This window comes from Serinus canaria, chromosome 4 (assembly GCF_022539315.1).
Source record: "Serinus canaria isolate serCan28SL12 chromosome 4, serCan2020, whole genome shotgun sequence".
In the NCBI taxonomy this organism is placed as follows: Eukaryota; Metazoa; Chordata; class Aves; order Passeriformes; family Fringillidae; genus Serinus; species Serinus canaria.
The window spans coordinates 67,836,913-67,860,650 of NC_066317.1; the positions used below are offsets into that span (position 1 = coordinate 67,836,913).

General features: G+C 42.4%; 1 protein-coding gene across 2 annotated transcripts in view; it reads right to left on the bottom strand.

Annotated features, from left to right (window-relative positions):
* CTNNA2 (catenin alpha 2) overlaps positions 1-20,589 on the bottom strand; it is a 468,362-nt gene extending 447,773 nt beyond the window's left edge. Inside the window, exon 1 of one of the 2 annotated variants that reach the window (XM_050974177.1) lies at positions 20,465-20,589. The gene's annotated coding sequence lies outside the window, so the exon portion shown is untranslated. The remainder of the gene's footprint in view (positions 1-20,464) is intronic. The other variant, XM_050974178.1, reaches the window with a different exon arrangement.
* Between the last annotated feature and the right edge of the window lie 3,149 nt (positions 20,590-23,738).

Below are 23,738 nucleotides of genomic sequence, written 5' to 3' on the forward strand. Positions count from 1 at the left end.
CTGATTTCCCCACTAATGGATCTGAGAAGAATCTGAAGAAGCAATACAGAAGGGAATAGTCCAAACTCAAAAAAAAAAAATGTATAGAGAGATATTTAACAGAAAATCCAAGACAAAATGGTACAGTAACTGCAGAGTTGTATTTTGAATTGTTTGCAACCTGTCCAAGCAATTACCATCACTCTGTGCTCTGACCACAGAGGAAACCAACATCTCTAATGTGGTTTTCAGCCTTCAAAACACCTCTCCAGTCTGACTCTTACTGGACCTGAAAATTCCCCAAGTCAAGAAGAAAGACAGAAAATGCATTTTTTTCTTTACCAGCATTAAAACTAGCAGTAACTTCTTGCACAAATACATAAAAACCTGCATTCTGGTGGGATTAATTAACAAGTGATTAGTATTTGCAGGCTAAAGGAACTGTGAGAAGTGAATAGGTGACAATGGAATGGCAGTCCTTCAAAAAAAGCAATTTCGTGACATCAGATTAATTTTTCATTTCAGGGGAACTTTTCATATACAGTTTTCATCTTGATAGTGGATCTTTGATCAGTGTCTCTGAAAAAAATAATCTCTGTGAAGATTAAGAAGACAAAGGAACCCAGATAAACTTAAAAGAGGCAATGAAACATTCAGGCTATCAGGTAAATAAATTATTACAGGCAGCTTGGTGGAATGTAAAAAGAGTTTTCATATAGGAAAACAAAGAGTTTTCATATAGGATTATGATGGAAAATGATAGGGTTTAGAAACAAAAAAAAAAAAAAACAGAACAAAACAAAAACAACAACAACAAAAAAAAAACCCTAAAAAATAAAAAAACAAGGTGAAACTGGGAAACTGGCACAATTTCAAAGGAAGTAATATATTAAGGAGTGCTCCAAATTGGCAAAAAGCAGGCAATGTCAATCCAGGATCTAATCAATGCTCCCTGTGCTATGAAACCTGACCCCTGAGGCAGTGCTGGATCTGAGGCAGGGCAACACATGAATGCAGGGTGAGCTAGAAAATAATTCAATTTTAGTGACATGATATCACTCACCGTATCTGTTTCCTCTACAACACCTTTAACCAACTCTTCAGTCTCAGCCATCTTTTCTGGAAGCTTCCCTGTGAACACCCTTCAGAGGCTGTTTCTCAACAAGGATGCTCAGACTCTCCCTGGTTTTTCTTCTGGGCCTCATCCTCTTTGTATTTTACCTTTCCTACCTCCTTTTTCTACAGGCTGCCAACTCTCTGCAACACTTCTTGCTTCCAAAGCACTTGAAAAAGATTCATAATTGCTTTTCACATCTTGAACGTTTTTGCAGAATTATTTTTGGCCTCCCATGTAACATTTTGGGCTTTGAATACTTGCACATTATGATACTTTTTTAAAAAACTTCTCTGATCTAAAAGTAGCTTTTGCTGCTGTCCTGAGTCCTCACTGCCTTTCCCAAATTTTCTATTTTAATGAATATTATTTATTTTCCTTACTTCCTTGAAATGGTTGGACTCTATGATTTCCCAGGTCTCTTCCAACCTAAATGATTCTATGACTCTGTGAAGTTTCTCAAGAACAAAATCCCAAAGTGTTCTTTTTAATTGCCTTTTAATCATATCTCCCTGTATGTGTAGTTCTCTTTGGAGATTAAACACTACCATAGTGAATTTGCCTTCTTCCCCCACCTCCTACAAGGCTTTGAACCAAAATTTCTGTGATCACTGTTTCAGATGTTTTCAACAGTAGCAGTTTTAGTCCCAAACTCATTCAAAACCAAGTTTTCCTCTCCTGTGATCCCTGACTACACTTCAGTGAAGTTGTCTTCAGACAAATTCTGCCTCATCCTCTCTGAGCTTTTCCCACTTCATTGCAGAACTTCAGTCCATGCAGTATAATTATACTGCCTGTTCAATTAACTCCTTTATTTAATTGGATTCTGAGCTTTCTGGAAAGTAAAACACAACCTCACATCTTCCCTCTATCACCAGTCCCCAGAAGGAATTCCTGCCACCACTTTGGGGAAAAAAAAAAGAGGCTAAGAGTAAAGTGAAAGAGAAAAGTAAATTATTTCTAATGATTAGTAGAAATAAATAAATAAAGTGGAACACTCCATCATAAATCTCCCTGTTCAGATTGCAGATTTTATCAAGCTCAGTGACCAGGGGCAAAAATGGGTAATGAAAATGCATTTTTCACCAGTGCGTAAGATGAAGAACAACGTGGGAATAACTTGGGGAAAAGTAACTCTACTTTGCATGCAAAATGGTTGGCTTGAAGATAGCAACTGATCTCTGAAAAACTGAAGTTCTGCAGAGCTTTGGTCAGGAAAAAAATGCAAAATACTTGTATGTCACTATTTATTATACACCTACATTCTTAATGCCTCATGTCCTTGCACCTCCACAAAGGTCTGGCAGAACCAGAAGGTGGATCTGTAGAGTCCACATGGCAGGAGACATGGAATGCTTTCCATACAAAGAGAGTCTAAATACAGCTCATCATCCAATTTTCATTAAATCACAGTGAAGAAATATGATTAAACCTCATCCCATCCCTGGAGGTGTCCAAGGCCAGGTTGGATGAGGCTTGGAGCGACCTGGGACAGTGGGAGGTGTCCCTGTCCATGGCAGGGGTGGGGACTGGGTGATTTTAAGGTCCCTCCCAACCCAAACCATTCCATGAGTCTTTGTGAAGACAGATGGCAACGAGGTGAACAGAGCTCACAGCAGCTCCTATGACACAGGAATGCACCTCAAATTCCTCACCCATCAGAATTCAAACCATCCAACAGGCAACATCTATTTGTCCCCTCAGATTCGTGGAACCAACTGCAGCAGGATGTTCCAGAAGTGAAGGGAACAGGAACGAGGGAATCCATGAAACAATAACATTTCTGTCCTTAATTAAAACCTCTGGTCCAGTTGCTGCCCTGAGACTCAGGGAGTCCATGAACAGCTGGGTCTGAGGGGCTGGATGGAATACCCAGGGATCAATCACACCACACGTGTCCTCCTGTGTCCAACCACCACCACAGAAAGGACAGAATTTATTATTCACTTCCCCTGGGATCAGCATGTTCAGTATTTTTGAGCTGCAGAAATCTTTGTCCAAGAGGCTTGGACTTGGGTAGAGTTGACATTCCAGAGATGTCATCAGACCAACCCACAATTCTGCTAAAACCCTACACTTGTTCTAACACATAAAGGCCAAGGAACTTCATCAAACTTTCAGCTTTCAGTTCACTTTCAAACTTCCTAGGCATCCACATGTTTGTGTTTAGGTTTAGGAATCAAAGCTCCTGAAATAGAGTCAATGGAGGCACTTCCAAAAATTCTTCAAAACATCTCAGGCAGATATTCCCAGCCATATTAAAGTTCCACTGAATTCAATCCATCCCAGTATTTGCTGATTTACAAATGTACAAGACAGCACTTCCCAAGTCTAATTAAAACCTTCCTCACACATCTGTTAAAAGCAAAAATAAACTAAAAAAAAAAAAAACAAAACACCAAACAACCCCAAAAAGCAGCAACAATAAACGACATGCTCCACTTCCCAAAGCTGGATTTCATTCACAAATCTATCAGGTTTTATTCTCCACATCAGATGACTCACTGCATGTTCACTCCCTTCAATCTTGAAACATTTTGTTAATATATGTAGGAAACAAAGCTAGAATCGTTTGCTTCTGAAAAGAGAGGTTTTTATAAACCTAGAGCTTGCAAAGAACTTGCCTTGAACAAAAAAGTATATTTAGTATACAGTGAAATATTTAGAGTTACAGAGACATCCTTTCAGTGAGATTTATCCATTATTTATATATAATAACACAGAAATAATGAAATACCAGAGAAATAATGATAATAATGAGGAATTATTCTGCATGAAAGACAAAGAATCAGGTACATTTGGCCCAAAGCTAGAGGGAAATATCAGCCAAATATTGGTAGGGATTGCCTGAGATTACCATTTTCTTTACCTAAGAAATGAACAGAAAGGCACAAAGCCCCAAAAGCTCCCTTTCAGTCTGAATTTTATGATGATACACTACTCTTGGACAAAATGTAACAGAGAAGGTGAGAACGCTGAAAACAGTAAAATCCAGAATTTACTCTCACTCCTTCATCAGCCTGGTTTTATGGTATTTGACAGGAAGCCACCCTAGCAGCCCCTAAAGAGTAAGAACATCACAAATCTTAGTTTTATTGCCCTTTTCATAAAAAAAGTTCTTCAAAAGCTCATGTTTCATCAGTCTCCTAACTCCAGATTTTTTGACTTTGATGTTAAGTTTTAAACAGACAGGTATTTTCGACTTCTTTTCTTGTTGTGCTTTCCACCTGCACATCATACCACCTAACCTCTCTCACAGAATTCCTTCTACTCATTTTTATTTCTTAATGCAAGCCAGAAAAGTGCCTCCACTGCTTTTCCACTCCCCATTCTGGACATGGCAGCAATCTCTATTTCCTTTGTTTGATTTGAAATCAAAGAGAGTTGTAAGAAACGAGACAGCTCCTCACAACAGCAGAGGAAACATACAGAGAGCTCTGTTTTTCTCAAACACAAGACCTATCATTTTACCTCATCTAGAGAAGAAATAAACTCCACAATTCCTTTAAATCAGGCCATAGGCTACAACCTATATTATCAATCACAGCCATTACTCAAATCCAAACAGCTCCAACATCCACGGGCTCTCTCTGTTAATAAAAGCAGCAAGACCATTTTTCAAACTGAAATACTTTGCAACAGTAGCAGAAAACAGAGCAAATTAAAAATAACCAAGTAAAATGAACAAAACAGAGCAAATTAAAAATAACCAAGTAAAATGAACAAAATATTTCTGTAAGTCCCACCATCCTCTGCTAATTGATGAGGTTGTTACTCTTCTTCCTCCCAGATCTTCAACAAACTAAACATTGACTTCCAGGGACAAGGTTAATAAAAACCTGATGACAAAGAGCTCTTTTTCTTTATCTCTGAATTTCCCCCAGTCTGAGACAGATGCCACACAAGTCTTGGTGAAAATAGAGACCTGTTGTGCAGTGGGAAAAACTCACTTTTTCCTTTAAAACCAGCTCAAACCATGTAATCATTTAAAGAAAAAAAAAAATTACCGAGGTGTTTCTGGTTTGTCAGCTCTGGATTTAAATGGAAGTAGAAATATGGGCTCTTTGATCATTACAGAATGTTTATGAAGCTGCACAGAAATAATTCACAGTGCTGGCCTGTGACAGCAAAGCTGTTGGCAAAGCAGCACGAAGGGAGACAGTGATTTAATTTCCAACACCTCAGCGAGCCCTGGGTGGGTGCTGGTACTACAGAAGAGGAGAATCATCCTTGCAGGAGAGGCTCCTCCAAGCTCCCCCTAAACCAGGGCAGGTTTGGGCAGAAGGGCTGCAAATCCCAGGAGTCAGGGATAAAATGTGACATTCTTTCTAGAGGACAGGGAGCTGTTGCTTAGAAACTGTTTACAGACAAATCCTGCTGGTGTACCTAAAAAAAAAAAAAATAAATTAGGTCATTCTTGGCTGCAGGTAGGAGAGATCTTTATTGATATAAACCCCTCCACATCTCTCTTCACTGTCAATAATTAACAATGCTTTAGGAAGGCTGCTTGGATGCTGCTTTAACCAACAACTGCACATTCCCAGTGACAGAATTACCCATTTGGAAACAATCTGGTGGGTAAATTGACATCACAGTTCCCTCAGGAGGCTGAGCCCAGGCTCCAGGCATAGACTGGACCATCTTAGGAAGGGACTGGCATCAAAAGTGAGACCAAAAGGGGGTGGGGGCAAAGTGAAATTAATCTTAGTTGTTGTTACGGGGGAAAAAAAGAAAAAAATTAAGGAAAAAACATGGCAATAACACCAGGCTAAAGGAAAAAAAAATGGTTCAACTTTTTAACCACCTGATGGAACCAGGTTTGCTAAAAATGAAAGGGGAAAGGCCACAACACCTCTTTGAAGCCATGGCAGAAGAAAGTTTGCCTTGAAGAACAAAAAGGTGAGGCTGGAATTGGATCACTTCATTAAGGGAAGTACTAAAAGGAGTTCCTAAGTATCTAAAACAAAGTTGCAAGCAAGCCCTCATTGCTCACAGAGAAAACAAATTCAGTCAGAGCAGATGGGAAAGAAAAATTATATCAACCCAGAGCCAGTTTTCTCCTCCGCATAAATAATCCAGGCTTGAACAATTTTTCCTCATATAAATAACTACATTTATAAGAAGCCTCAAGTAAGAAGGCTCTTATATCATTATTCACTTAAAAACCACTCCAAAAATTCAGACAAATCACTGCTTTCTAAGTAAAAGAAAATAAAATGCACAGCTTGTGGTAATAAACAGCTCATTGTCATCATCCCAGAGAAAGGCATTTTTTTTCTCTTCACTTAAAAACAAACATAGCACAGGCTTGTTTTCTTATATTGAGCAAATCACATGAAATAAATTCAAATATCAGAACATGGAACCTAATGTGGAGAAGGGAAAAATGTCACAGGGATAACCTCAAAAAACCAAGTTGGTCGTGTCACATCATATTTTCTGAAAAATCCTCTTTGCCCAGGATTGTTCTCCTGGGAAGCTGAGAAGCCTCAGAGAAGAATGAAAACAATATTATCTCATTTTTCTCTCCTGTTTTGCTGCTTTGGAATGTGGTCTGGAGATTGTTTATCCAACAGGTGCACGTTTGATTGGTTTCATGTGAATTGTTTTTAATTAATGACCAATCACAGTCAGGCTGTGTTGGGACTCTGGAGAGGGTCAGGAGCTTTCATTACCATTCCTTGTACCCTTCTGTCTGCATCCTCTCTCTATTTTTTAGTATAGTTTTAGTGTAGCATTCTTTAATATCATATCATAAAATAATAAATGAGCCTTCTGAGAACATGGAGTCAGATTCATCAACTCCTCCTTCGTCCTGGGGACCCAGCAAACACCACCTTGGTAGAACTTGTGTAGAACTTGTGTAGAACAAGCTCCTCTGGTTGGAACTTCAGGGGCAGATCTCAAACTCATCAACCAAGCCCACAGTCTCTGTAGTGTCAGCAGAAGGTCACCACACCACCCTTAGGGCCAGAAAAACAAGGGTCAGGAGAGGCTGTGTAATTAAATCAAAGTTCCTTCATTCTAAGGACAGCCACGAGCCCGTGCTGTGACACCCTGAGTGACAAAGACACTCTTAGGATGATGTTACAGGTGCAGCTAACATGTAAGACCCAAGTTTGGGGGTTGTTTCAAGGGTTATCACAACCTTAAATGGGTTCAAAGTCTGGGAAAATTGTTTAACTCCTTCGCTCAATGCATGGCTTCTCACCCAGGGAAGGGGATGAGATCCCACTCCCTCATACCAGAAACACAGAAAAAACAGACAGGAAAAAAGGAGTCTTAACAACCACAACTATTATTATTTGCAAATTCATCCAGAAATACACTTTGGATTAAAGCAATGCTAATTATTTAAAAAATTAAAGATAACATGGCCCATTTCCCAAAGGCTCCCAAATCCACACAGGAGACTTGTGAAGCGTGGAGGAGAGGCCAAGCTGATTTTTATTCATGTGTTGTCGAGCTTATCTACATGGGAAACAGAATTATGCTCTATTTAGCCCTCTGTCAGGTTGTTCAGGTTTTAAAATAACTGTTAATGAAATCACAAGCCTTCAACACAAACAGCAGCAACAAAAATAGCACCAGGACAGAAAACATTGGACTGCAGCAACTCTGAGCCAGAGTGGAGCAAAAAAGCATCTCCCAACATTCAGCTGGCTTGAAATAAAACACAAGGAATGATAGATTGCATTTTACTGAGGCCTCACTACAGTGATTCACATTTTGTAACAATCTTCACAGAAATGAAGCTCCTAAATTTTAAATTTTTCCTTTTGCTTAAGAACCTAACTTAAAAAAAAGTAATTCAGCATGGGAAGTGCTCATTACTTCGACACCTAAGATATCTGGGAATCATCTGAAGCACAATGATTTATCATCATAAAAAACAGTATTTCCTATTTTTCAGCTTTTTCACAATAATGTGCAGAACTCAATTTTAACCCATTCAAATGGTTTTAGCTTTAGGAATGTTACTGGCATGTAAGTTGCTCTCCATTATTTAGAAATATATACACTTTTTCAGTCTGAAGTTTAGGAATGACTCTCAACAAAATTCTTTCTTTAAAAGAATAAAACCATAGGATCACACAGAGGTTTGGGTTGGAAGGAACCTTGAAAGATCATTTAGATCTAAACCTCCTGCCATGGGCAGGGACTTTTACCTTTCAGTAAAAGTGAGTTTTTGCTTGGCATTTTCACGAGAGGACCTGGATAAATAAGATTAAAAACCCAACACCCTCTTTAATGGTGATTAAACCTGTGCAAGGACTGTAAATGGTGGTGTGGTATCACTGCTGGGACAGAAGAAATCCAAGTGATTACAGACCTCCACCAAATCCATCTGTTTTCTTCAGTGGGATCCAAAAATGAAAACACAACAGTTTCTCCCCAGACACCAAAACCTCCTTGGAGAAACAAATAATGAATCCTTTCTAACATGCTGACTGTGACCACTGCCCTTGACAGATCTTGCATCTCTTTGGGATGTTTTCCACAGAACTCTGTGTTTAGAAACATGCCCAGAGTTAATTCAGATTCATCACACAGAATATAAGATACACATGTCTGTAATACCCAGAATTTAAGACATTTGAAAGTCTATTTTCACTTTGCCAATAATGCTGGTTCTCTCATGAAATTTCACCATTATTTCATGTACCCTGCCACTCTAAAGACTGACCCTGAGTTGTGGTTCCTCCCAGGGCATCTTTCCATCCACGTGAGCACCTCTGGGGAGAAATGAGGTGAAATTTGTCAAGCACTCAGTGCTTTGGCATGGCTGGGGCTGTTTCTGGCACTGAGCTGTAACTCAGAATGTTGGACAGAATCAGAGCTGCACCAGCCCCATGCCCTAAGTGAAGAGCAAAGCTGAACACTGCCAGGTCTCTGTCATATTTAGGGAACTCAATCCACCTGTAATGCTTTCTTCTACTGGCCCAACATGACAACAGAAGCTTCTAACTTCAGAGGAAAAGCAGCCTTTGCATTAAAACAGCAACACAAAAAATAACTCATTCAAGTGAAAGGTTGAGCAGTAAGTATTGTGTATTTGTGTATTTGTGTATTTGTGTATTTGCTGATGTACCAGACACTTATTGCTATTATTTTTTTAATTCAAAATGGAAAAAAAACTCCTGCTCACATAAATCATTTGCTTTCTAAAGCATGTAATAGACACAATCAGTGCTCACTACTGCTCTACAAGGTAACACAGAAAAACATTTGAATCTTCCAGAGATAAAGCAATTTATGCATCCCTGTAACAGCACACAGGACTGGCTCCAGCTCCACTTAAAAGACACAGAAACAATCCCCAGCCAAAGGCAGAACCAGCTCCAGAAGTGTTGGGTAAGAGCTTTGCAACACTGATGAAAATTCTGTAATTAATTTCAGAGGATCAAGGATTTAATCTTGCATAATCTGAATACCCAAACTAGTCCCTTAAACAAGACAGCCAGAAACCATCTGCAACACTGGAAGAGGCTCCTGGTAAAATAAATCTTTCTACTCAGTCCTTGTTAAGTGTTCCTCGTGTTTTGCACATTTCTTGAAATTGGAGAAACTGATTTCAGATTCAAAGCACTGAATTTACTGCAAAAGGAGGATTAAGTGAAGACCAGAGTTTAGATTCAATATGGGTGCTTTAGTTTTTATTTTAATACTAAAGGAGCTTTACCTGCTAAGACACAGGACTTTATCTTTTTTTGTATTTACATATTTTCCTCTTAATAAAAGGAGCTCTAAGTACCTGAAGCTGTTAAAAGTCCTGCTGTGATGTACCTGTCCCACAGCAGCTGGGCTTTGCTCTATTTCCCACACCTGAGCTGCAATGGCCCAGAGGTGACTTCCACTCCAATTTCCAATTAAAGCAAGGTGGAAATTATTAAAACCACGTTTTTTTAAAGAGTGATTTCAAAATTCTTTCCTCATTTACAGGATCTTGCTTTCACCTCAGTGCAAACCAACTTATTAATGAAAAACTAATGAAAGAGAAACATCCAAACCAGCCCAGGCAAGGGGTGAGTGTAGAAGGTCACTCAAAATTTTTGGAGACACAATCAGTCTGTGCAATTCTCAGCAGTAATTTCAAGAACACCTGAAGTGTTTAAACTCCAATGTTTTATTTTATAGAATCACAGAATATCCTGAGCTGGAATCATTCCCCAGTCAGTCCACACATCCAGGATTTGTCCTTGATACACTTCCTATGTATTCCTGGGCAATTTGGTTTTCAGTCCTTCCTTAAAGGTTCTTTTTGTGCAATCAAACATTGATTTCTCTGATCCACACACAGCCCATCTCACTCTGGTTCACGAAATATTTAATTACTGTGGATTATCTCCTAAGAGTTGACCAGGAAAAGCTTTAAACATCACAAATCCTGCAGCACCCCGAGGGTGGCAAAAAACTTTTTTCTGGATATTGTGGGAACAGAACAAACCTCACACCACCTTTAATGTTTATGGTGCAGAGAGAGCAAAATAAAGAGATCCCCATTTTTACACCATTATGGAAAACTGATATTAAAAATACTCATCTCTAGTGTTTCCTCTTCCTCCTGACTGATCTTTTTATAAAAAACCAGCCAAGAAGCTGTTCTTGGACTATGCAATTTTTTGTTTCTTTTGGCTGACTGTCAACCACCCAGCAAAAATAAACTCATTAAGCTGACAAGAGACCTGAACACACTCATGTTGTCAGGGCATCTCAGCATCACTCTTGTGAACCCAAAAGCAATAAAAAAAATAAAATAAAGTTAAGCTGACTCCACCCTTAGGATGCACCCAAGTTTGCAAGGATCTGTCAGTCCAAAGCCAGTGTCTGGCAGCATCTGAGCTAAAGGGGATGTGCAGCTTCAGCACATGTCAAGCCAAAACAATTCTAAAACTAGCAGCAAAAAAAGGAGTGTGGAGCCTCCAAAAAAGCATCTCTGCCACAATTAGAGCTCTCAACCTAATTGTGTTTGCAAGCCTACTATTTTTGCACCCAATCCACACTGCTCTCCCTGTGTTCAATCTGTCCAGCTAGCTGGGATTTCTCCTTTGCTGCCACCACATTTTTAGTTTGCTGAGCAGATCCCCAGCTTAAGGCTCACACAGAGCCTTGTAATCAGTGAGGTTTCTACTTAAAAGCAAAAGGGAAAAAAGTTACCATGGCTACTACAGTCACTCAGCTTCCTCAACTACTTCAAGACATTAATTCTGAAGGTTTTTTGGCTATGTTTGCACAAAATGCATGCTTCCATGCTACTCTGTCATGTAAATTAGGTTGTGCTGCAGCGTTTGAGATCACCTGGGACCATTCAATACCTTTGGTTGGCGTTCCAGGAAGACTCCACAAGAAGCAAGGTGATAGTTTCACTGATCACATTAAGGAAATTATAATTAAATCTATTAAATATCATTAAAAACAGTAATGAAATGTTGTTTCTTACCCAGCCAAATGAAGGTAAATATCTGAACAGAGACATTCTCTAGTTCTTAGGCTGAATTTGTAAACAAAACTGGTACTAAGCACAGAATTAGAACAAAGCAAACCATAAAGTATTTGCAGAAAATGCTTTGGAAATGCACTTCAGTTATTCAGAAGATAAGGAAAACATACAGAGAATGATAAAATGTGTCTAAGATTTGATGCTGGTTTTCATCCAAACCCTGCATGAGTAGAAGACAATCCTGCCCAGGACTTGTGTCCCCACTGCTCTTTAGCACCTCAAAAGCACCTGAGCACTTCCTCTAGACTCACCTGCATCCCCTGGGCTCAATGCAAGGATTGGAAGTTGTGAAAGAAAAAAACCCAGCTTTGTTCAAGTGTGTGAGAGCATGGAGGGATTCAGTTTGCTGCCTCAGCCACACAGAATCCTCCCCGAGCCACGCAAGGAAAATGAAATCACAGTACAGAAATAGTTCTGCTCTTTCCTCTTCTTCACCTCCCTCTTCTTGCTGGCTATCAGATGTGACCCAGAAACAACACTTAGCAAGGCCAAGAGTCCAAAACACACAGAATAAAATTCAGTCGGATTTTTAGGGGGAGCATGGGCCACCCATGTAAGGCAAGGAACAGCTCTGCAAACTCGGCAGCCTCCCAGCAGCGCTCCCCCTGAGCAGGACATTTGTCAGAGCATTTTTATCCTGATTCTCTCCCTACTCCACCTCATCCTCCTTCATTCACAGGCTTCCTGAGGATTTCTTGTTCTTAGAAGTATTTCTGGGAGCATCCAGGCACTGGGAATGGAGATGACGGAGATAATAGAGACGTTTAAAATTAGACTAAGCAGCTGTAATTCTGAATTTGCATTTCTGACTTGATTATAGTAAGCACTGAAGACTATCTGCACAAGAATTAGGAAGGAGTTCATGTGCTGCAATAAAAATATATGAATCTCTTTCACTTTGACCCCATTAAGGGGAAAAAAAAAGATAACAAATGGAACTTTTATGGAAGTTGTTTCTTTGCTGTTCTATAACTTCATTTTAAAGAGTCATCCGTGGATTTTAATTGCAAGAATTAAAGTAACCAGCTTTCCTATCTTTGACAATATATTTTCCTTATGTTTTACTATTCTCCTGATTACGCTGGATTTTTCTCATCTCATATTTTAGTAGTTATCCATTTTATACCTTTCCTTATAAGTCTCTACAGTCTCTTATCTGAACAGTCAACATTTGTAACCATGGGATAACAATTTATGAAGCATTTTGATAAATTCTCTATCAAAACCAAACACAGATGACACAATGGTACTTAAATATTCTGTCACAATAAAAAATGTTAGACTCAATCTTGTTTTCTGTTCTTGTAAAAAATAAAATAACCATTTTCATAGTATGATTTTTTACAGAGATGCAGAAGAAAAAAATAGCATTTGGGTTCTATATTCCAAGTTTCTCCATAAATATCATAAAGAATTAACCACGAGTAACTTATCACAGCTGGTAATTTTATAGCTGGAAGAAAGCCTGATAACAACATTTAAGAAAGTTAGTATTTAATGACAGAGGATATCACACTTCTTTTCTGCTCATTTATGTTCATTCACTTACTTAAAAATATTAATTTACAGAACCCTCCAAATTAGTTAAAGTTACGCAACAGCCTTGAAGAAGAAAACTCACTATCCCAAGAAGCAGGCAACAAAATGCTTTCCTAGAAGTAGCAAAGGAGAAAAAAAAAACCTAATTACATAAAAACAAGTGCCTCAGATTATCTGTTTGCAAATAATTCTTATGTCTCTTTTTGCCAGAGTTTATTCATTTTTCTTAGTGTGGATCCTCTGGAAAGGACATGATGGCACCACAGCAGAACTAAAAGCAGTGCTGACCAACATTTGACTCCATTTTTTAAGTGCTTTACTCCACAGTCTAACTTAAAAGTTCAATCTCTATGAAGAAGCCTTTTGGAGTTTCTTTTGATGTTTGAAAAGACACAGAGAACTGATAAAAGTGGTTTTGTCAGCTCTGCACAGGATGGACACAGCTTCTGTGTTTAAAACATAAGGAATATTTCCAATTGATCCTTTCCTTCCAAGCACAATGGAGAGAACTTAGAGATTCAGCTGCTCCTGCTGTGCTGAATGGGCTTTAATGGAGAAATGCCATAAAAATGAAATATGCAAGAGTGAGTGGGTTTTGTTAGTAAATAACAGCATTTTAAAAATTAAGCTTGATTAGTTGTAGAAAAGGCCAAAGTGAATAATCCATTTAGAAGCTTTAAGTAACTTAAAAGCTTAAACCCCATTTACAGAAGTCACCTGGGCAACTGGGAGCCTCCCCTGACCAAAACCACTTCCACTTTTTGTATTCAGAATTTAAGTTCCACTTACACCCAAATTGCCTCCCATTTGAATATTCTTGTCTGCATTAAGCATATGGTAACATATGTGCTGGTTTTTCAATACAAAGCTTCAAAGAAAAGGCCAAGTCCACAGGAGGAAGAAATGTCACATAATAATGAGTGTAACACCAGTAAAAACAGCAGAGTGGAGTATCTACAAAAATATCTTTAAAGCACTCTGAACACAGAAATTCTTTGGTACAACTACAAAATCTACTGGTTTTCTCACCTCTCAAATTCAAGCCCTGTGAGATGTTCTTCATGTTACAGGATTCAGCTTCACTTAACTGAGCAATTCTCATTACTTAAGAAGCCTGAAAACTTGGGCAGTCTCTGCTGCAACGTTGAAAATATCTCTCCACTGTTCTCTCTAGCAGAATACTAATGCAGGGGGTGATGTGGCTGAAAAGCACAGCTAGACAAAAAATATTCCAAAGGAGGAAAAAAAGAAAAGGCAAAAAAAAAAAGGCAAAAAAAGCCTGGCTATCAGAAAATGCTGATTCAGCAGAGGTAAAGTACTTCAAGGAAAGGCGTGCTTTGTCCACACAATCAAAGAAAAACTACAGAAGAGCTTTCCTCCTGCCCCTTACAAAGTCAAACTGCTTTGTCTGGTGACAGCACCAGACATCTGAAACAGTAAAATGTGTAGGGGGGTCAGGGGAGAAGGGAGAGTCCTGCTAGGGGTAAGATTGTTCATTTGCTGACAATTTTCAAATTCATCTGCTCCTTCCATGCCAATGCAAAAAAATTACTCAAAACACAAGAGACACAAAAATCCTGCCTTCCAACCAATTGTACTGGTAATTGATGGTCACAGGAATTTATTTCTCCAGAGCAGCTGATCTCTTGTTGCATAAATATGACTTCAACCTCTCCTAGTGTTTGGAAACATTCAGGAAAGCCTCTGTGTAACCAACCACTGCTTGGAAGCAGATAGCACTGCTTGCTCAGGGGCTCGTGTGTGATGCTGAGGAAACCATGAGAAAACTGAGATGTAGAGCTCTTATCCAGAAACCTGATACAAAATTCATTTACAGCTGCAGAGTGCTGAGCCTGCCCAACCAAAGACTTGATACAACAATGTTATCACCCTGGGATATATTTAGATGTACCATGGATTTCTCTAAGATAGTAAGAAGCTACAATGCAATAACTTAAAATCAGAATAAAATCACAGAATGATTTGGGTTGGAAGGGACCTTAAAGACCATTTTGTTCCACCTTCCACTATGCCAGGGTGCTCCAAGCCCCATCCAACCTGGCCTGGGACACTTCCAGGGATCCAGGGGCAGCCACAGCTTCTCTGGGCATCCTGTGCCAGGGCTCAGCACCCTCACAGGGATGAATTTCTCTGTATTTCTAACCTAAATGTCCCCTCTTTCAGTTTGAACCCATCACTCCTTGTCCTGTCACTGCAGTTCTGCTGAAGAATCCCACTCTGGATTTCCTGCAGCACCTTCAGATACTGGGAGGTGCTCTGAGGTCTCCACACAACCTTCTCCTCTCCAGACTGAACAGCCCCAACTTTCCCAACCTGTCTCCATGGGGAAGATGCTCTGGGTCCCTTAGCAACTTCTTGGCTCTCCTCTGGACTTGCTCCAACAATTCCACATCCTTCTTATGTTGGGGGCACCAGAACTTATAACTCAGTTGTTAACTGAGTTATCAACTACTTTTTTTAACAGGACAAAACCTGATTTCTGGTCTTTGTTGTCACTTCAACCTTTTCTTACAGTAGTCTTTAAAAAATCCTGTCTTTTTTTTACTTTCCAGCACTGCTCAGGGCAGGCTGGACTCAGCAGCACTTTGCCCCCAGTCAGGTTCAGGTGTTGATCCAGCTGGAGGATCTCCAGTACTCATCAGTGCTGGAGCTCCACAGAGGAATGAATGAGAGCCTCAGCTGCCCCTGCCCCCTGCAGCAGCCTGCTGGCTTGGAAAGCTGTGCCTCCAATGTTTTCAGAGCACTTAATCCCAACAAATGTAACAAATGTAGTGTTTATACGAAATCAACAAGTTTATCTTAGTCAGGAGTAGCTCTCACCCTCCTGCGAAATACAACTTTCTTTTTGTAACTTTCATCTTCCCATTCCGGTGTTTTTTACATCTCCTTCTTGCACCTTACCTAAAGCAGCTCTAAGGGGGAAATTCCTACAGACCTGAGCCACAAAACCTCCCATCATGTTATGTCCTAGGCATGCCACTCTAAAGACTAACAGGTCAGTGCTGCTGCTCTTCATTTCTGACACTGCCCTTCTCATTTCCAACTGCATCCTGTATTATTTATTTACTTCTGTGAGTGAGGCACAGGGTGCCCAGAGCAGCTGTGGCTGCCCCTGGATCCCTGGAAGTGCCCAAGGCCAGGTTGGACATTGGTGTGTGGAGCAGCTGGGATAGTGAAGGTCCCTGCCCATGGCAGGGGAGGGGGATTGGATGAGCTTTAAAGTCTCTTTCAACCCAAACCATTCTGTGATTTTATGATGATTTCTGTATAGCTGTCCTTCATCTTCCCATGACCATTTGATATTATATCTAAATTCAAAGTATTCCTTTGCTTTATACACCTATGAACAAACTGTGGAGCAAGTGAATAAAGACTTCAGCTTTCTTTAGCCAAGCCTTAGAATATGCTGTATTAAAAGCAAAGCCTGCTCACCTAAAATGTAACACAACATCTTTCTGTCCCTCTAGACAGAGAAAAAAAAAAATCTCATGCTGGTGTGTTCAGACAGCATGTAATACCTGCAAGGCATTGTCATAACTACTACAATTTGGCCACAAAACAGATTTCAATAAATACTGTGGTTATAATTCATATGTAACAAGAAGAAAAGTGTTAAGGGCTAAAAAATTCATACTTTTTGAAACAGTAGGTGTAAAAAACTAATAGGGGAGGATGTAGACATTTCTTGGCAGCAGGAAAAAATAAGCAGGGGGGAACTGCAGGAACAAAAGAAATCTCAGCTGTCACACAGGTGTGGTGCTAAACAGGGACTCTGAGCTACACCAATAGTGCAAAAGGGCAGATACATTCAAAAAGTAATTCTGCATGTGCAAAGAAGTTGATGATTCCCTGGTACCTCATGAGAATATTAATTGCTTTTCCATCTCATTGTAAATACCACGTTAAAGCAGTGTTACTTTGCAGTAAATACTTTTGGTCAGCAGGACCAAAGATCACCATGGAGAAGCACTCCCAGAAGTGTCCAAGGAGTTCTCTGTCCTACCAGCACAGACTTTAAGGAATTCTGAAAATCCTGAGGTGATTCCAGCAGTCTGAATGAACACTTTGGTTACAAATATGCTGTGGCTGTAACCATAGGAAGGTAAGAACAATGGCAGCTCTGAACAAAACAATAATTTAAGAGAAATTCTGGGGGACTCAACTGATACCTCAGAGCTCTGCAGCAAATAATAAGAAGCAAAATAATGAAAGCTGACTTAATTCCTTGATATGACTGATACTTCCAATTGGCAGAAATATGTGTTTAAACTTCTCTGTTCTGTGAGAAAACAGAACCAATTAAACTGGTGAAGAACTGGTTAAGTGACATCTCAAAAAGAAAAAAGAGCAGCTTTTGAGAAGAACTCATCACAACATAACTCAGATTATCATGGAGCTCCCCAAAAGGGAGCCACTACCACAAAACACCTTTTCAATTATTTCTAAGTCTACACCATAAATCATGACATAATTTGCACAAGTATGAATTGATAGAGTGCTACATAACTGAGATAAATCAGTTCCAAAAAGCCATCAGGAGTGTTGGGTATAATCAATCAATGCTAGAAACAAAATGTTATTTAAAAAAGCCACGTACAAAGTTGTAAAGCTGCAATCAGGAAAACACATGCCAGTCTAGGGAATGATGAACTCTTGTGGAAAGAAACAGTCCTGCAAAGGGTCTGCCACAGTGAGAGTACCCAGAGAAAAGGAGATCAAAATGCAGGGCTGCAAATGAAGGTTTAATATGTAAATGTGATGCAGAAGCAGGAGAGTAACACCAGAGAGGTAATATTTAAACACACAAAACACTCCTGAGACAAAGCTCTGGTGTGCTGCATCCAGCTCACGTTTTCATAAAAATGCTGAAAAAATGGATTTGGAGAAAACAATCCCCAGAAACTGAGTTGTGAGAAAAATGTAAGCAGTGACAAATTTAAAGAATTTCAGTTCACTTGGTTTTTCAAGTAGAAAAGAGAGGGAATACTGGGTTACAGAAGATAAATACTTGCATGGTAAGAAAATACTTTGAGTTCTTTAGCACAGTGGAGAAAGGCACATCATTAACCAGTGACTAGAAGCTGAAGCCAAATAACTTAATAAACAGCAGATTCTCTACCTCTCACTGTCTTCCAATCAAAATTCCAATTTTTCTGGAAAACATGTTTCAGCCAAATGCATGTTATTGCATTCAAGAGTAAGTGGATGAAACCCAACTGACTCCAACAGTCAGGGGTCAGAGCAGGAGATCTGATTGCTTCCTTTGGCTTTCAAGCCTCAGTCTACAAATACTCCTGGTTTACAGTGCTTCAAAGGCATTTCAGTAGTACCATGCATGCTCAACATTAATATTAAAAGAGCTCTCAGCAAATCTGCATGAATTACAGTTGTATTTCCATGTAAGGGCTCGAGTGACACTGGAGCTCTCCTGTTGAGGCTTCTGTCACAAGCAGAGCCCATTAATGGATTTACAGCTACCTTGAACCCAGCTGAGGGGGTATTTCTGTAAACAAGCATTTACACAATTGAGTGCAGAACTTCACCCTTCATGTCAGTACTTTTTCTCCTCTGGAAAGAATCCTGTTTGACCTGGAGTATGAGAGGGCTGATACAATGCATTGTATCAATCACAGGCACTGCAGGTAAGAAAGGAAAACCAGCAGCATTGTAATAGCCACAAAGCCAGGAAAATCTGGTGCTCACATCAGCAGCATCACTTGAGCCTGCCCCTGTTTATGCTCCTCATCCACCTGGCACTCCAAAACACTCACAGCAGTCTTGACAAGTCCAGCATTTTTCGGGAATACGTGCCAAGGTAATGTACAACATACACGTTAAATATCCAGGCTCACAGAGTTGGGCTGTAGCACCGGCTGCTGTGGTATCTGTGGATTTCTAAAACAACAGGGGAGTCGAAGTGTTTCTATCCTGGTGAAGAATGAACTAACTTCAAATTCAGCAAGCAGAAGTTTGAAAAGGCTGGAATTGTCCGAAGCACACCTGCAACCAAATCAGTGCTCCACAGGAGAGAGACACAACCACCAAGTGACAGAGCATCACCTTAAAAAGAGCCCAGGCATCGCACACAGCCAGCGAGACACCAGGGAGGGCACTCACCCCTCCAACCTCCAGAGAAGGGAGCGCCTGCCACCTCGCTCACGCTACACCCCGCTGTAAATCCGTGTCAAAGTTTCTTTCCCGGAGCCCTGGCACTCGGATGTCCCGCCGAGCATCCCCAACGCCACCTCCCAGATGGGCACGGCAACCAAGCAAGCCTGGCACTGCCCACCACCACCACGGCCGAACAAAACTTCTCCCACCCCGAGGAGCCCCACAAGGAGACACTTTGGCTGCCGTCGCTTTCCAGCCAACATCCCCACGGCTCCTCGCCATCCCCGGCGCTCCACGCAAAGACAAAGCCACGCTTTAAACTTTCGCTCCTCGCCAGCGGAGCGGATCCTCTGCTGGGAGCTGGCACCTCTCGGGCTGGGATGTGCAGCGGGTGCTTGGGAAGGTCTCAGAGCCCGGGAGAGGCCTGGAGGGAAGGGATGGAGGAGGTGCCCGCAGCCCCCTCCCCACAGCCCAGCCCCGCTCCCCGCGACCCTTCCCCGCCGGCTCCCGGCGCACACAATCGGAGCAGCGGCGACCGCAGAGCACAGGGACGCACAGGGCGATGGATAAAAGGGACGAAGGAGCCTCTAACGCCTGAAGAAAGGAGAATAATTCCAAACAATACCCCCAAAAAGAAAAAAGGACTTAAGATAATACGGAGCCAGGTTTCACCTCGAAGTGATGGCGGGTAAATAGATGAATAAGTGGAACAACACACCTTTGACCCTCTCTTTTCTTCCCTAAATTTAATCCTCCTCTTCCCATAATACACACACCACAAAATGACCATTAATTCAAATCTATTCTTTACAGGAGGGGAGATTATCTCTGTGACCGACTCTGTCTCTTTCCCTCTCCCGGTCTTTCACTGCGCGAGAATTGAAATTGCATTAAAAAAAAAAAAAAAGGAAAGGAAAACGGGAGGGGGGGGTGGGGGGAAAGCAAGATTATTATATCTGGAGGGTGCGAAATGTGGGCACGGGGAGAGGGAGCCTGGGGGATGGGGAGGAGTAGAGAAAGGTGGCTAAGGAGAGAAGAAAGGAAAGGAGGACCAGGAAGCGCAGGGAAGGATGAGGGGAAGGCGAGATAAGGGGGAAGGAGGATAAGGAAAGAAGGATGAAAGGAAGGAGGTCGGGAGGAAGGATGAAAGGGAGGAAGGGATGAGGGGAAGAAAGGAGGATGCTCTGCCCTGGCCTCACCTCAGCTCGGTGGGTGGGGGTGGGAGAATCTCTCGTCGCCGCCGCCGCCGCCTCCTCCTCCGCCACCTCCTCCTCCTCCCCAGCAGCGCCGGTCACTGACGGGCCGGGTGTGCGGCGCGGCTCCCTCGCCCGGTCCCCGCCTCCCCGCTCGCCTCGCTCCCTCCTCCCGCCGCCGGCCCGAGCCGCGCTCGCTCGGCTCTGAGCGGAGCCGGGCGCTGCCGCCGCGGCCGCCCCGCCACAGCCACGGGGGGAGGAGGCGGCAGCGCGCCTGCGCCGCCGGGCGCTGCCGACGAGGGAGGGAGGGATGGACCCGCCGCTTTCCCGGCTCCGGGGCCGGCCGTGAGTATGGAGCGGGCACGGCTGCGGCAGGTGGGGGGCTGAGAGCGGGGCACGGGCGCTGCGGGAGCGGGGGACGAGGCCCCGGTGCGGGCGGTGCGGAGCGGGAGGCGCAGGGGCGGCGGGAGGCACGGGAGTGATGGAGAGAGGCTGTTTACGAGAGCGGGTTGTGACAGCGCAAGAGGAATGGGATCACGTTGAAAGAGATGCGTTTGGGTTAGATAACGGGAAGAAATCCCTCTGTATTAGGGCGGTGAGGCCCTGGCGCAGGTTGCCCATGGAAGCTGAGGTTCCTCCATCCCTGGAAGTGCCCGAGGCCGGGTTGGATGGGCTTGGAGCGAGCTGGGACTGTGGGAGGTGTCCCTGCCCAGGCAGGGGATGGAACGAGATGGGCTTCGGGGTGCCCTTCCAGCCCAAACCACGCCGTGATTCTCTGCAGGCAGTGCCGGCAGCGGGGGCTCTCCGGGCACAGCCGGCTGGGCCGGGAGCAGCGCTGGGAGCTGAGGCAGCAGGGCTGGAACGAGGAGCTGGGGCCGTTCTCTGGGTGCGCCCCTGCCCTGGGCCCGTGCGCTGCCTCGGGCGCATCGCAGGGGGGAAGGAAGAGCGGTGGGGTATGGATGTTCCGTCAGGACTGATTGCAGGAGCCTCCGTCCTCCTGTTCTCCTCAACTACAGAAACTCTGTGTGTGTCCTTTCTTCCTTGGGTGTTCGGCAGCCCTACCTGACAGGAGGGTGCAGGGTCCCAGGGAACGACAGGATGACAGGTCACAGCCTTAAGCTGCTCCAGGGATCGTTCAGGTTGGACTTTAGGAGGGATTTCTTCACAGAAGGGATGATTAGACTTTGGGATGGGCTGTCCAGGGAGGTGATGGAGTCATTCATCCCTGGAGGTGTTTAAGGAAAGACTGGATGTGGCACTCAGTGATGTTGGGTCTTTGGTTGGACTCAATAATCTCAGAGGTCTTTTCCAACCTAACTGATTCTATGATTTGCTGATTCTGTGCACCAAATACCAGGGTTTGATCCTCTCTGCAAAGCCTTGCACTTTCATTTCCCCCTTATTTCAACCTTATTGCTCGTCTTACTGACCTTATCTTTTCTTTTTCACTACGCTGGCAGCACCTTCTGCTGTCTCTCTTGGCCAGAACGTGCTGCCACCATCCTGCTCCAAACCCCAGTGGTGGAGGATCCCTGTGGAGCGTGGGCGTCCCCAGGGGATTTTGCCATTCCCATGCACTGCGAATCCCGCTGACGTGCTGTCGTTCCAGTCATCCTTTGCACCTCTTGTGGCATCCATCTGCTTCCCTGGCTTCTACAGAAACTCACAGGCAACAAGGAGGAGAGGAGGAGGAGGAGTCCTCCCACGCTTTTACCTTTGCTTGACAGTTTTAGGCTTGCAGGGATCTTGCCAAAACAATTTCCCTGCCTCAGCCTGTATGGGAATGATGCTAGTGGTACAGGTGACTGATAGGCCTCAAGTAGAGGCAGCAGTTTCCAGTCTTTTTCTTCTCTTTTCCCATATAAAAATATAGTCAGGATCTATATTCATTCTTACAGGGAATAAGTGAGGAGTGGAGCTGCATAGGAACCTTCTCTCAGGGATTGAAGCTGGGGAAAAAAAAATTTCTTAGGCAAGAACTCATTTAAATATGAATTGCAGTGTGACCAGATGCTGCCTGGCACATACTTGGTGGAGCCATGTAGCTGGAAGTAGTCACAGTCAGTAGTGTACAGAAATACTTGGAATTATTGTAACCTCACAGTGTCAGCTGTGAACAGAGACCATGCTAGGCTGACCTCCCCTTTATGATGAGATGCAAATTCTTGGTGCAAGGCAAACTGGGGATTTAGTTTGTCCTTTAATAGGTGGCACCAAATTCCTTTTCTAAGTACTGCTATTGTCCTTCCCACCCTGATAAATGGAGCTGTGTGATGTGAGCAAACTGTTACCTGCTGACCTTCTGTTTCTTGTCTGTATTTTTATAATCCAAATGTTTTGGATTGCTCGTTGTTCAGGTAGGGGCAGTACCTTCCCTTGGATCTGGCTGATGTATTGTGAATATTAATGGCAACAAGGAATGTTCCCAAACAGAAGATGGTAAATTACCTACTGCTTTATCACCCTGCATTACTTTGCTAATTGAATGTCAGCTAAATGTTTCTCCAGGCATCTGACTGAAATGAGCATGAGCTATAGTGCACATATAAGACCACAAATAATAAATAAGCATGATTATGAAAAATAGTATTTCTCCCCTTCACCAGTAGCAAGGCTTCAAATGCATCTCTTGTAAATTTAAACCCAAGGACCCATTCAGCTGGTTTCGTTTGTTTTTGTTTAAAGTGTGTCAATTTCAGGAATAAATGAGGTTACTTACCTAGACCAGATCACTTTTATCTGAGACAGAAGACATGGATTGCTGGACTGTTGCTAGAGTTCTCCCAGAATTCCATGAAGAAACCTGAAGATCTCTATGAACTTACTTTTTTCACGGTGCTGAAGGAAGCTCTGTCATTTCTTTCTTTCCTTTAGGTTATTAACTGATTTTTGAAATCACCCTTATTTTTGTCACTGTCTCAAAGAAAAGGAAGAAAACTGAATTTGATACCACTGTTTACTAAAAACTGAGATAAGCTGCTAAGCTGCTCAGTGGGTGAATGTAGCTCACACCAGCCAGGGCAGGCCAGCTGACAGCTCCAAACAAATGCCTTTGACTCCATGAGATCTCCCATTGCCAACATCCAGCTACAGAGAGAGAAGAATCATCACCAAACCATGGGAGATACTGGGCACTTGCACTAGCAAGACAGACAAAAGGACTCTTCTGCTTGAGGGAAATATGCATGGATGCTTTTTTTGTGTGTTTTTTTTTTTTTTTTTTTTTATTGTGTATCAACTGTGGAACTGTCACGATCTAGAACCCAGTTATTAAGTGGGT